This window comes from Capsicum annuum, chromosome 4 (assembly GCF_002878395.1).
Source record: "Capsicum annuum cultivar UCD-10X-F1 chromosome 4, UCD10Xv1.1, whole genome shotgun sequence".
NCBI classification, from domain to species: Eukaryota; Viridiplantae; Streptophyta; class Magnoliopsida; order Solanales; family Solanaceae; genus Capsicum; species Capsicum annuum.
The window spans coordinates 9,451,555-9,465,801 of NC_061114.1; the positions used below are offsets into that span (position 1 = coordinate 9,451,555).

General features: G+C 32.2%; 1 long non-coding RNA gene and 1 pseudogene across 1 annotated transcript; both read right to left on the reverse strand.

Moving 5' to 3' along the window:
• Positions 1–3,809: 3,809 nt before the first annotated feature.
• On the reverse strand, positions 3,810–6,736 carry LOC124897630. The gene is made up of 2 exons (XR_007054396.1): positions 6,611–6,736; positions 3,810–4,695 (listed from the first exon to the last, which is right to left on the reverse strand). It is a non-coding gene; the product is annotated as an uncharacterized LOC124897630 (long non-coding RNA).
• A 4,173-nt stretch (positions 6,737–10,909) lies between these two features.
• LOC107869842 lies at positions 10,910–14,032 on the reverse strand (annotated as a pseudogene).
• Between the last annotated feature and the right edge of the window lie 215 nt (positions 14,033–14,247).

Genomic DNA, 14,247 nt, shown 5'->3' on the forward strand with positions numbered 1-14,247 from the left:
TGTATATATTTTCTAAAGTAGTATATATTTAACGTATACATGTGTATATGTTTTATAAATTAGTATATAACTATATATTTAGTGTGTGTATATATTGTAGTATATATATATTGAAGTCTATGTTTTATTTAAAGAAGTATATACATTGAATGGTACGTATACATGTGTATATATTTTCTAAAGTAGTATATATTTAACGTATACATGTGTAGATGTTTTATAAATTAGTATATAACTATATATTTAGTGTGTGTATGTATTGTAGTATATATATATTGAAGTATATATTTTATTTAAAGAAGTACATACATTGAATGGTACGTATATATGTGTATATATTTAACGTATACATGTGTATATGTTTTATAAATTAGTATATAACTATATATATTGTGTGTGTATATATTGTAGTATATATATATTGAAGTATATGTTTTATTTAAAGAAGTACATACATTGAATGGTACGTATATATGTGTATATATTTTCTAAAGTAGTATATATTTAACATATGCATGTGTATATATTTTATAAATTAGTATATATATCATTATATTGTAGTATATCTTGTAGTATATGTTTTATTTATAGTAGTATATATATTTAACTAACGTATAGTCGTATACACGATTACATGTGTAATTGTGTTTATGTATTATGTGTATATATTTTTTAAAATCTAATGTAGTATATACTATATATATAGTGTGTATATATTGTTTAGCGTATGTAAAATGTATATAGGTGGGTATATATAGTGTATATTGGAGAAAAAAAAAAATTTATTTTTTTTACCGATTTTGATCAGATTTTCAACCGGTTTTGACCCGGTTTAGGTGGGTTGGACCGAGTTGGATTAAGTGGGCCGGTTCAGGGTTGTTTTTTTAAATTTTACTATTGGGCACGGAATCGACCCGACCCGTTTAACCAGGCCTGATCCAGACCGTCCCACTAATCGACTAAAATTCACGAGCCGGTTCAGGGTTGACCCAGTCTGGCCCATTTAACACCCTTACCTAAAAGTAAAATTGAGTGAATCGAAATTAATCAAATTTTAAACTGCTAACAGACACTAAACGAAATTAATCAAATTTCGGTAAAATTGCTTTGATGTGATTAGGTGATGATAAAATTTGAGTGCAAGTAGTGTTGCTTTTGCATCTTTTTTATTTATATTTTGCTTGTGTATTAAGTGAGAGGTTGGCTATAATCATTTTTGAAGAAATAGAGATAGATTCAAGAAGTATCATAAAAAATTGATTAGATAAAATATAATGCGATTTCAATTTTTAAGGATTAGAACTTCAATAGCTAGGAGGTTGTAAAAGATATAAATTAAAGTAAAAGTTTAGTAGGTAGAAAAACTTTATCTTGATGGTTGTCAATAGAAGTACTCATAGTATTGCTCTTATAGTTATGTGCATGTGCCAGCAGAGAGCGCTTTAGTTCCTCTCCAAAAATAAAATAACGTGAATTCAAATTAATCAGACCCTAGCGTTTTAGTTCCTCCTCAAAAGTAAAACAACGTAAATTCAAATTAATCAGACGCTAAATGCAATATTTTCTTAAACTATTAAGATGTCAGGTGATGACTTGCGTGCGTCCACCATGATACTAGGGGGCAGCTTCTTTACCAATTTCTTCAGCTAATAACAAAAAAAGTTTTATATGAGTTCAACACAATAATGAAAACCTGACCCCTCACCAGGTTCAACGACTAAGAACAAAAGTAAATAAGATAAGATGTTTTACATATAAACCTCCTTAATCAAGGGAGTAAAACTACGACCTATCCCAGTAGGTAGGGATGACAATGGGGCGGTACGGGTGCGGTGTGGTGCGGATTTTAAGCTATGCGGGGTGATGCAGGTTTTAAGTTATGCGGTGCGGTGCGGATGTGGGGCGGGTTAAAGTATGTTTTTTAAAATGGTGCGGTGCGGGTATATACGGGTTTAAATTAAAAAAAAGGCTAAAAACTAGTATTTTTCTTGTGAATATATCTAAAATTATATGTATTCTTTACTTAAAGTTTTATGATATTTAAAACGACATGTATAACACTACAAATAAATAATTTTATAGTAACTTTTTTAATATCTCTATTTATTTTAATAAAAATATGATATTTGCATCATTACTTGTACATGTTATACTTTTTGATAATTTTTTAGTGAAAAGTGATATAATAGAAATTAGTTATTATTTCCTAGTTGTAGATTTAAAAATATTATGGTTTTTAATGGAGTTACAAAATTTTTTAAAAAATAAAAATAAAAACATCGGGCGGTGCAGTGTGGTGCGGTTATACGTGGGTATGAATATGGGGGGGTTTATGCGGGTTTAAAGGTGCGGTGCGATTTTAAAACTTGTGGGTTTAGAAAAAACTCGCACCGCACCCGCACCGAACTGTACCATTGCCATCCCTACCAGTAGGATTTTTCAACCACTTCACTAAAACAAGAACAAATTTTATATTACAACCTATTGCAATCTAGGAATTAAATTCTTAATCCCTCTCCCTTACAATAGCTCTATTATAAGCACTCTCTGTAATAACTCTATTGTAATGACAATCAAGGCTAACTCTAGCCCACAACAGTACTACCACGGCTAACTATAGCCCCCAACATTACAATGGATAACTCTAACCCACAACTCAGATCTACAAGAGAAGAGAGAAAATAAAATGCCTATAGAAGCTTCTCAAAGAGGAGTAGATTTACACTATTAAAGCAAAATACAAAGACTCAATAACCTAGACCTAAAGACATATTCCGTTGTAGAAAATTAGTCCTTTGATTGTTGGAGCTTTGTCTTGATGGAACTTTGTGATGACTTTGCAATAAGATGAGAAATTTTGATTGTGCAAAAGATAGATTTTTCTTCGACATAATGATTTATATAGATGAAGCAATGGGAGAGAAACCCCGAGAATATTTCTCACTGATCGAGATTAGAAAGTTATTGTTGTTCCACCGACCCCCTACAAATGCTGTCAAATTTGTTGTAGGACAAGACTTTGCAGGTGTACAGTTGACCACATACTTATGCCCTTTAGGGATCAGGTCCCTACATGCAGATTGTCAATTATTCATATGTTGAACCAAGAGAAATCTCTTTAAGAAGTTATATCAATTAACAAGGTTATGAGTACATCCATAGTATAAACTCGATCTCTACGAAATAAGACCCATATGAGGATTAGTTAAAACTTGTTTGCCCTGAGAACTTGATTCTTTTTTTCCTTGTTAGATAGGTCTGGTGTGGGTATCTGGTTCTTCATCTGATCCCTTAGTAAGTTTGTGAAATTATCAAAACAAAACATAGTACAGTAGTAATTATGCATCATCAATTTTTTGCTTTTAAATGGTGACAAACATATAAAATAAGGTTCCTTTTTGAGAATCAGATTTACCTAAAAATATTCGCACGTACTCGACTTTATAAACCAATTTCATTTCTCTGTTACAATACTTTCAAACACTAATTGACCATGTACTCATACATCTCAGGTATCAGGTCCCAATTTATTATTCCTCAAAACTACATGTACATTAATTTTTACCTTTTTTACAGTGACAAACTATTTCCCATGTCTACCAAGTTCCTCTATATCACCACCATCTCCAAATTACAATATTTTAATTATTTTCTGATGTCCTTATGAGTTTGCTAGTCATAAAAATCAAGAATAAATTTGTCAATCATCTAATAAGGATAATAGTAGGTGAAACCGATTGAAACTCTGATAAATTATTGATTCAAATCTAATAATAGGTAAAATCAATAGAAACTCTGCTTGGACCAAATTCATAATAGCAAAATATTATTATTGCAGAAGCACCGAACATGTATTGGCCTTTATAACTTTTCTTTGCCAATTTCCCGCCATCATGTAAAATATTCTGTTCGAACTCTTTAAAAATATCATCAGATACGTTACCATATTTATGCTATAAATAAGGTTACATATTTATTTTTCTTACACAAACATATATGAAAACACAACATTATTTAACTTGCTCGAAGAATAGTCCCAAAATAACCTTCATCAGTAACTTATTAGAGTATCAATTTCTCAATATATATATATATATATGAAAAACTTATAAGGTTGAGTATTTATTTTTCTTAGACAAACTTAAAAATACAACATTATTTAACTTACTCAAAAGTAACTTATTAGAGTACTAATTTCTCAATATATGAAAAACTTACTAGGTTGAATATTTATTTTTCTTAGACAAACTTAAAAATATAACATTCTTTAACTTATTCAAAAGATAGTCACAAAATAACTTTCATCAGTAACCTATTAAAGCGAATAGTTTCTCAATATCTAAGAAACTTATGAGGTTACATATTTATTTTTGTTACACAAAATATTATTTAACTTGTTCAATGGATAGTTTCAAAATAACCTTAGCTTCATCGGTAACAGTGCACTTGTTAAGATGTGGAATGGTCCTGAACTTCACCACATGGAACAATCCGAATACATATATTTTCCTAATATGCTATATTGTTTTGAACAAGTTGTACACGCCCAACCATCACTGCAATCGCTATCTGAATAGCAAGTTCGATAACAAGTCACATCGTTACCAAGTGGAAGAAGTAATTTTCCTTTTATCTCTTCAACATCAATTGATAAGTCTCTTAAAGCCATCACTTTTAGACCCCAACAGATGTTAACTGCACATTGATTAAGTGTAATAACAATTAGAACAATTAATATACACAATTATTACAAAGAGAGAAGAGTAGTAAAAGTAAGTTTAAAGCCTGAAATTGCAATAAAGAGAGCAATGAAGAGAAAAGCTTGCATAGAGGAAATCATCTTTTGATGAAGAAAAAATTTGTTCGAAACAGTTGACCACACACTTGCAAATGCTGTCAAAACAGCTGTAGAACAAGACTTTTCAGCTGTACAGTTGACCACATACTTACGCCCTTTAGGGATTAGGTCCCTACATGCAGATTGTTAATTATTCATATGTTGAACCAAGAGGAATCCCTTTAAGAAGTTATACCAGTTAACAAGGTTATGAGTACATTCATGATATGAACTCGGTCTCTATGAAATAAGACTCATCTAAGGATTAGTTACAACTTGTTTCTCCTGAGAACCCGATTCTCTTTTTCCTTCTTAGATCGGTCTGGTGTAGGTATCTGGTTCTTCTTCTGATCCCTCAGTAAGTTTGTGAAATTATCAAAACAAAACATAGTACAGTAGTAACTATGCATCATCAAATTTTTCCTTTTTGATGGTGATAAACACATAAAATAAGGTTCCTTTTTGAGAATCAAATTTACCCAAAAACATTCGCAATACTCGACTTCATGAACCAGTTTCATTTCTTTGTTATAATACTTTCAAACACTTGTTGACCATGTACTCATACATCTCAGGTACCAGGTCCCAATTTGTTATTCGTCAAACCTACATGTACATTAAATTTTACTTTTTTGATAGTCACAAACTATTTCCCATGTCTGTCTAGTCCCTCTATATCACCGCCATCTTTATTATCAATTCCCCATATCACTACCATCGTCTCCAAATTACAGTATTTTAGTTCTTTTCTGATCTCTTTATTTGCTTGCTAGTCATAAAAATTCAGAATAAATCTGTCAATCATAAAAGCCACAAATAAAAGGTTATAATAGTCGGCGAAACCGATTGAGACTCCTGATAAATTATTGATTCAAATCTAATAATAGGTAAAATCGATGGTAACTTTGCTTGGACCAAATTCATAATAGCAAAATATTAATATTGCAGAAGCACCGAACATGTATTGGCCTTTATAACTTTTCTTTGCCAATTTTCCGCCATCATGTAAAATATTTTGTTAGAACTCTTTAAAAATATAGTCAGATACGTTACGATATTTACGCTATAAATAAGGTTACATATTTATTTTTCTTACACAAGCATATATGAAAACACAACATTATTTAACTTGTTTGAAGAATAGTCCCAAAATAATCTTCATCAGTAACTTATTAGAGTACTGATTTCTCAATATATGAAAAACTTATAAGGTTGAGTATTTATTTTTCTTAGACAAACTTAAAAGAACATAATATTATTTAACTAACTCAAAAGATAGTCATAAAATAACTTTTATTAGTAACCTGTTAAAGTGAATAATTTCTCAATATCTGAAAAAAATTATAAGATTACATATTTATTTTTGTTACACAAATATTATTTAACTTGTTTAAAGGATAGTTTCAAAATAACCTTCATCAGTAACAATGCACTTGTTAACATGTGGAACAGTCCTCAACTTCAAAACGCGGAACAATCCGAATATGTATATTGTCCAAATACGTCATAATGTTTTGAACAAGTTGTACATACCCAACCATCAGTGCAATCACTATCTGAAGTGCAAGTTCGATAACAAGTCATTTCTTTATTAAGTGGAAGAAGTAATTTTACTTTCATCTCTTCAACATCAATTGGTAAATCTCTTAAAGCAATCACTTTAGGGCACCAAGAGATATTAATTGTACATAAATTAATTGTAATAATGATCAGAATAATTAATATACACAATTATTACAAAGAGAGAAAAGTGGCAAAAAGTAAGTTTAGAACCTGAAATTGCAAGAAAGAGAGTCATGAAGAGAAAAGCTTGCTTTAAAGAAGCCATATCTTAGTTAATTTGATTCAAAATAATATAGAAGAAGTGATGTTTCATTTACTTCATGGAAGCTAGTATTTATATAGTATAATCAGATTTGATATAAGGGCATTTTAGTCATTTTCAATTTGTAGGTGCAAGCAAACATCTGTAGTATCACCGATTTACGTGTCTGCACATCGATTGCATGGTGCATGCAATGGTATTATAGTCTTTTCGTCTCCTTTGGCATTTTCTTTTCAGTTTGGTAGTATTCAAGTTTGTAGTTATGCATCTCTTTGTCATTTGTGAGTAAGGATTATTGGTAGTATTGTATTGAATTATTTTAATTTATATTGTGCTTGTATTTTGTGTGAGAGGTTGGTTATAGATCGAAAATATAGAGGTAGATATAAGAAATATTTTAGAGAATTGATTAGATAAATATTATTATGCAAAAATGATTTAATGATAATAATTTAATTGCCGTTAAATATGTTTTTTAAGAGATAATTACTATATTTTAGCATTCCTTGTAAAATGTCCTTAAAACCTATATTACATTAGATTTATCGACAATTAACTAATATCGATAAAAATTTTAGTACTCTTTATTAAAGTATCAATTTATTGCCACTAAAAGTAGTTTTTGTTCTAGTATTGTATAAAACAGTTTCAACTTAATTTTCCAACAGTAACATGATTTTAATTTTACAAACTGCATCAAAGAGTATATCAAATAAGAACGATATATGTATAAATAACATTTTCTGCTTATTGACATGACGATAAATAAATTAAATAAACAAAATAATAACTCATTATTATTTAGATATAGGAAGGCTAGATGGATGTGGCTCGATGGCTAAAGTAGTTCTAGATGGACTATAGTCAAATCAAATAAGAACGATGCATAAATAACATTTTTTGCAAATTCACATAATGATAAATAAATAAACAATATAAAAGCACACTATTGCTTTAGATAGATAGGATAGATGGATGTGATCCGATGGCAAAAATAATTCTGGACGGACTACAATCAAATCAAATAAGAGCGACATATGTATACACAATATTTTTTGCATATTGACATGACGATAAATAAAATAAAAATACATTACTGTATAATAAGATAGATGGATGTGGACTGATGACTAAAGTAGTTTTGGACGGACTATAGTCAAATCAAATAAGAACGACATATGTACAAATAACATTTTCTTGCATATTCACATGACGATAAACAAAATAAAAACACATTATTGTTTAGATAAGTAGGATAAATGGATGTGGCCCGATGACTTAAGTAGTTCTGGATGGACTATAGTTAAATCAAATAGGAATGACATATGTATAAATTACATTTTTTGCATATTCACATGACGATAAACAAAGTAAAAACATATTATTGTGGCCCGACGGCTAAAGTAGTTCTGGATGGACTATAGTCAAATCAAATAAGAACAACATATGTATAAATAACTTTGTTGCATATTCACATGACGATAAACAAAATAAAACTACATTATTATTTAGATAGGTATAGGATAGATGAATGTGGCCCGATGACTAAAGTAGTTCTGGATGAACTATAGTCAAATCAAATAAGAACAACATACATATAGCTAACTTTTTTTGCATATTCATATGATGATAAACAAAATAAAAACACATTATTGTTTAGATAGGTAGGATAGATGGATGTGGCCCGATGATTAAAGTTATTCTGGATGGACTACAGCCAAATCAAATAAGAACTGTAGACACCTAATTCTGTCCCTCCCGAAGACCCAAGTTACACATTTTTATCCATATCTTACCACGTGCCCTCACCTGTATGATTATATCCCATAAAAATACAAAAATATCAAACCCACTAACAAACTTAATCCCCAATTATTTTTTTGTAACAAAATTAACCACCCCTCCTATCAATTTTGGACAACACATCACTACCCCATGCCCCACACCCTACCCCCTACCCGTGGAACCCACACACTCCTATATATTTTTCATCTTCTTCTTCACAGAGGAGATAAAGATCATCTTCTCCAAAAATATATACAATAGACACAGCACACACACAAAAAAAGAGGCTCTCAATACGGAAACCATTTTTTACACCCACACCCACATATTGGTATACACACATACATCATCGAAAAGGAGAAATACAGTAGAATTGGGGATCGATAAAGATGAACGGAGGGAGATAGGTCGGAAACAGTGCATAGATCGGAGTAAAACAATAAAGAGAAGCGAGAGAGTGAGAGAGATATGCGAGAGAGAAGCGAGAGAGTGAAAGACAGCTGCGAGAGAGGTTGAGATCCGTAATGCAGAAGAAAGCGGGGATTGATTCGGGTTACTGTTCCGGCAATAGTTTCACCGGAGTCACCCCTTCCGTTCATCGTTCATATAAATGGTCAAACCTTCCTCCGTTGTTCTTCTTTTCTGTACGGAATCCATTCAGCGACTGGCTATTTGGGTCGTCCGAATCAGTCGTGTTGACCAGAGTTTCGACCAGGTTTACTGTTCCGGCGTTCTTGGCCGGAAACGTTATCCTTTCACCAAAAAAAAATGTTGTTGACGGGCTGTTCTGGTTGTCTGCATCATCGTTGGAGCTCACCGGAGTTTCGACAGAACAGTAATTGTGGATTTCGACTTTGACTCGACTCGAATCAGTCGTGTTGACCGATTTTGGGTCTAATTCCGGGGGGGTTCAATCTGGTTCTGGCAAGATTCAGTTCAATCCCGTCAAAATTCTTTCTACTAGTCTCGATTTTGTTCATATTTTTTTTATTTTGGGTGTTCACTGTTGTCGTGGGTTTTCCTGTTGAGTTCGAATCGGATTTCGGAGGTTATCGGGTTGGAGTTGGATAATATTCGAGATTTTGTGGTATTCATTGTGGTTTCAGAACGGCTTTATTCTTCTTAATCAAGCAAGAATATTCAGAAGGTCCATTTCTTAACCCGCTCTCTTTTTATTTATCTTGGTGTGTCGAATTGGTTGTGATTATGTGTGGTGTTATTATGTTTGTTGGTTTTATTGTTGATATTGATCATTACGTTTGTTGATTAGGCTATGGTTGGTTGAGGAAAGAATTTGACCATGTGTTGATTGTTGATTGATAAAAACGAAGCTAGCGGGGGTGGAAATGAGAACTTGATAAAAAGGGTTGAATTAGATTAACGTGGGTTTATTATTATTTTCGTTCAATCCGAAATAAGTAAACATTGAGTGAACGTGAAAGAATTATGACATGTGGAAACGGATAGGCAATGTAAGTTCAGGTAGGCAAAAATTTGAGAAGGATGTTTTGTTTGAATGTTGGAATGTGCGTGTGAATGTTTCTTTCTAGTTTATCGTATTTAATTCAAATGTATTCACTTAGCCGGGGAATGCCCCGAAGATTGATGTATTTATTCACCGGGGAATGCCCCGATGTATCATGTTGGCGAAAAATGATCGTGATGAAGGCCCACGGCGTCGGGTAGGGCATTGGAGCTTAGCCTAGATTTAGTTTAGATTAGGATTTATATTTTCGTATTTTTCTATTTTTCGGACTGTATAATTGGACTGGACTTTACATTTTTTTGGATTGTTTTGTTTTGTTTATTGTTTGATGATTTTGCGTGCTTTTGTGTGGTTTATACATTTCGTAATGCCAAAATAGTCGACACACTCTACCAAGCGACCGTGGTTGAACCACGGAATCGAGGGGTGCCTAACACCTTCCCCTCGGTCAACAGAATTCCTTAGTCGGAGTCTCTGTTCGCAAACCAGTTTAAGAGTCAAATGGTTTCGAAAAGGATTTTCCAAAGGTGACTTGGCACACCGGATTATGCCAAGTGGCGACTCTGAGTTTTGATTGTTAAAAAATAATCCTTTTTCGAAACAAATTTTTGTCTTTTGTCACATTAGTAATTAAAATCCTTTCAACCCTTAATAAAACATTGAATTTTTGGTAGTACGTTTTAAAAAGGGGGTGTGACAAGAACGACGACATATCAATAAATAACATTTTTTGCATATTCACATAATGATAAATAAATACACAAAATAAAAACCTATTATTGGTTAGATAGGTAGGATAGATGAATATGGCCCGATGACTAAAGTTGTTCTTGACTCAAATAAGAACTGACATATGTATAAATAACATTATTTTTTGCATATTCACATAACTATATACAACGTAAAATCTCACTATTATTTAGATAGGATAGATGAATGTAACCCGATGACTAAAGTTGTCCTGGACGGACTATAATCAAATCAAATTGAGATAATTTGCAGTCACAGGTTCAAACACGTGGAAAGCAGAAGCCTCAATAATTTCCATTTGCCATTTCAAGAGATGCATATAGACAATCCAATCTTCATTCCCTTTTGGGCTTGGCATTGGCATCACATATCCTGCTTTTCCAGCCCATGGAAAATGATATGACCAAAAGATTGGCTTACCCCAACCACAATTAACCATTTTGAATGAAAAATGTTGTTGTGATGACACTACGACAGCCGGTCCATCGTCATCCATGACATATATTTTAGCCATGGATGGTCAAGGACGATGTGCCTCGACCCAATCAATCAATCCAAGAAAATGCTCTTGTGTCTTCGTGATATCAAGAAATTCATGAACTACGTTCGTGATCCAATCCAATGACTTCGCTTTTAGTTCCTCAATTTTCTCCTCTCCAAATGGGATAGATAGAACATTACCAAAATACACTTTTAGTGATTTACCTCAACTATCATCATCAACATTACTACTCATCATCAATCTAGTACGACCATCGACCATGATACCAAGTCTGAAATTCTTGAAACTCGACGTTTCTACATTAATTCCACATGCAATAGTTTTCCATAGGAAAGCACTGAACAGTTTAGACCTCTGATACGACTTCATGCCCTTTTTGTCACAACAATTGGCTAGTGATTGAATGTGCCTGATTTTGTCCCCCGTGACATAGTAAATTCTACTTATGACCTGATCGTCAGGATTTAGGGTTTCTGGTCTTCTGAGAGGTACGATAGGTATTGATACGTATAAGTCATCGACTGAGTCATCGTAGTATCCAGGATGTCGCGGAAACAGAGGCGATCGTCGAAAAGATGGGAGCTGAGAGAGTGGCTTGGATTGAGCTAATTCAGACCATTACACAAGAAATAAGTTGGCTGAATATGCATCAGCAACTCTATGATCAAATGTGCAACCAACTATTATTCCTCCACATTTGAGTTGTGTAACCTACATTGAAAAAATTGGGTAAAATTGTTATGAATTAAATAGAAAAAATAACATAAACATACACCTTAATTTATCATATTCACAGAAATTTATACCCTTACAAAGTAATTCCAAAAATTCATCTAATTATGTATCTTCGCTGAATATATCGGGAGCTAATTATATATTTCGACAGACCCAAAATCGAAAAAAAATATATTGGAAGCTAATTATGTATCTTTACAAGAAAAAAATGTATGTTCGTTGGATGTATTATTTATTTCGACGGACCCAAAATTAAAAAATATATATCAAAAGCTAATTGTATATATCTTTACAAAGAAAAAAATATATTTTCGTTAAATATATTGGATAAAATTGCTATAAATTAAATAAACAAAACAAAAGGACAAAGTTAGGTTTTAAGGGTTATCAACTTTCATCACTTAAAAAAAGAGTAGTAATTCGTCAGTCTCAATTTACGTGACACATTTTCCTTACTCCTTATTTTCAACTTTTTTCTTACTCCTTATTTTCAACAATATTGATTTATATGGACTAGACACCCACAAATTTAGAAATAATAAATACATATTCAAAAATAATGAATAATAAAGGTAATTTTACCATATACCATTCGGATATAATTAATTTGTTGCTTTGAAAAATGTATTGAATAATGAATAACATCTAATAAGAAGGGTAAAATGGACCAAATTGATAAATTTTTCATTGATTTTTTAAACTGAATGAGTATTATTAGACATTTATTTTTAGTATAGTGAAAATATTATTAGATGGAGAGAGTAATTTGTTTAAAAAGAATGTCGTCTTTTTTGTATATTTAATATATCACAAATTTCAAAACTGCATTTATTTTTAAACATTTTGAATTTGTGATCACCTTCTCAACAATCAAGATTGAATATTTTTTTTGAAAACATGAGTAATTAAGTAAATAAAAATGTGTTCAATCAAACAACTTAGCTTAAGTTGTTCGATTATGAAATAGTCACACACTCTAACATGATATTCAACCAGAGATATGCGTGTATATATGTCCCTTGAGAAAAAAATCCGACCCCAAAAGAGGCACGATCGGGATTTGAAGTTTATGCGCTTGAACTTTTTTTTTGTTTTTTTTTTTTTTGAGTTAGTGGATTCTAAATTACATAGAGTAATAAATCCCTACATTATTCATATTATATGAATTTCTCAAGATTTTCGTTAAAGATACCTAGTTCTATCGAACTCTTACCCTTAATTGTACGTCCATCGTTACACATATAAATGGATCTTTTACAGATAAGCATCCAGTACCTTCTCGAACTATGACTAAAGTTGTTACAACACACTCACGTTGGTCCTTCCTATTACCTCCATGAACTCAATTTTAGTGTATTTTTGTCACCCTTTTGTGCTGACGTGGCACCTTTTATCAATCATTTTAGCTGACATGGGCGCTAGTTGATGCCACGTCAGTACAAAAGGGTGACAAAAATAAACTAAAATTGAGTTCAGAGGCGTAATAGGACCTCTGTGAAGTTGGGGTGTGTCATAGCAAAGTTGATGATAGTTCAGGGTATACCAGATATTTGACTCGATCTTTTAAATCAGATGATCACACACTTCAACATTATAACAATACTGTCTTTGTTAATTTGGGACATTAACAAGATCATCACATGCATGCATGGACAAAAATAAATTGCATGAAGACATATATTAATTAATTACCTGAACCCCTAGTACACCATGCTTCTTTTTAGGAACAAATTTTCCTTCAATGCTTTCATCTGGATTATAAAAATTAATCTGTTTAAGTTCAAGATCAGCAAAAGCTTCATCAAAATAAACACCAGAATTATTGCATAAAATCTCTGGTTCACCAAATGAATTTTGAACAATTTCACCAGAAAGTGCATAGTAAGAAACTAATGTTTCAGACAAAGTTGTTTTGAGTATTTTTATGATTGAGTTAAATTCTAAATTATTTATAATAATGGTATTTAAATAGCAGAATATGACTCCAACATCTAATGGAGGTAAAAGTAAATCAAGATTGGATAATGGTAGCCAATGTTCTTGTATTGGCAATACTGCTGCTACTATTTCAGTCGTGTTCACTATCACATTGAAGTTCTTTTGGGGATTCATCTCCTTTTTGCACATTGTTTGAAGGGTGGGGTGGGGTTGGAGGGTTTGGTTGGGTGGGGGTGGAGAAATTGAGAAGTGTAAAAGGTTCTTGATATATAGTTTAAGTGGTTTGCTTTAGAGTGGGTGATGGATGGATCATTGTTTTGTGGGGGGTGGGGGTGGGGGTGGGGTGGAGTGGGGTGGGGTTTGGGGGTTTGGGGGGGAGGGTGTTGTAG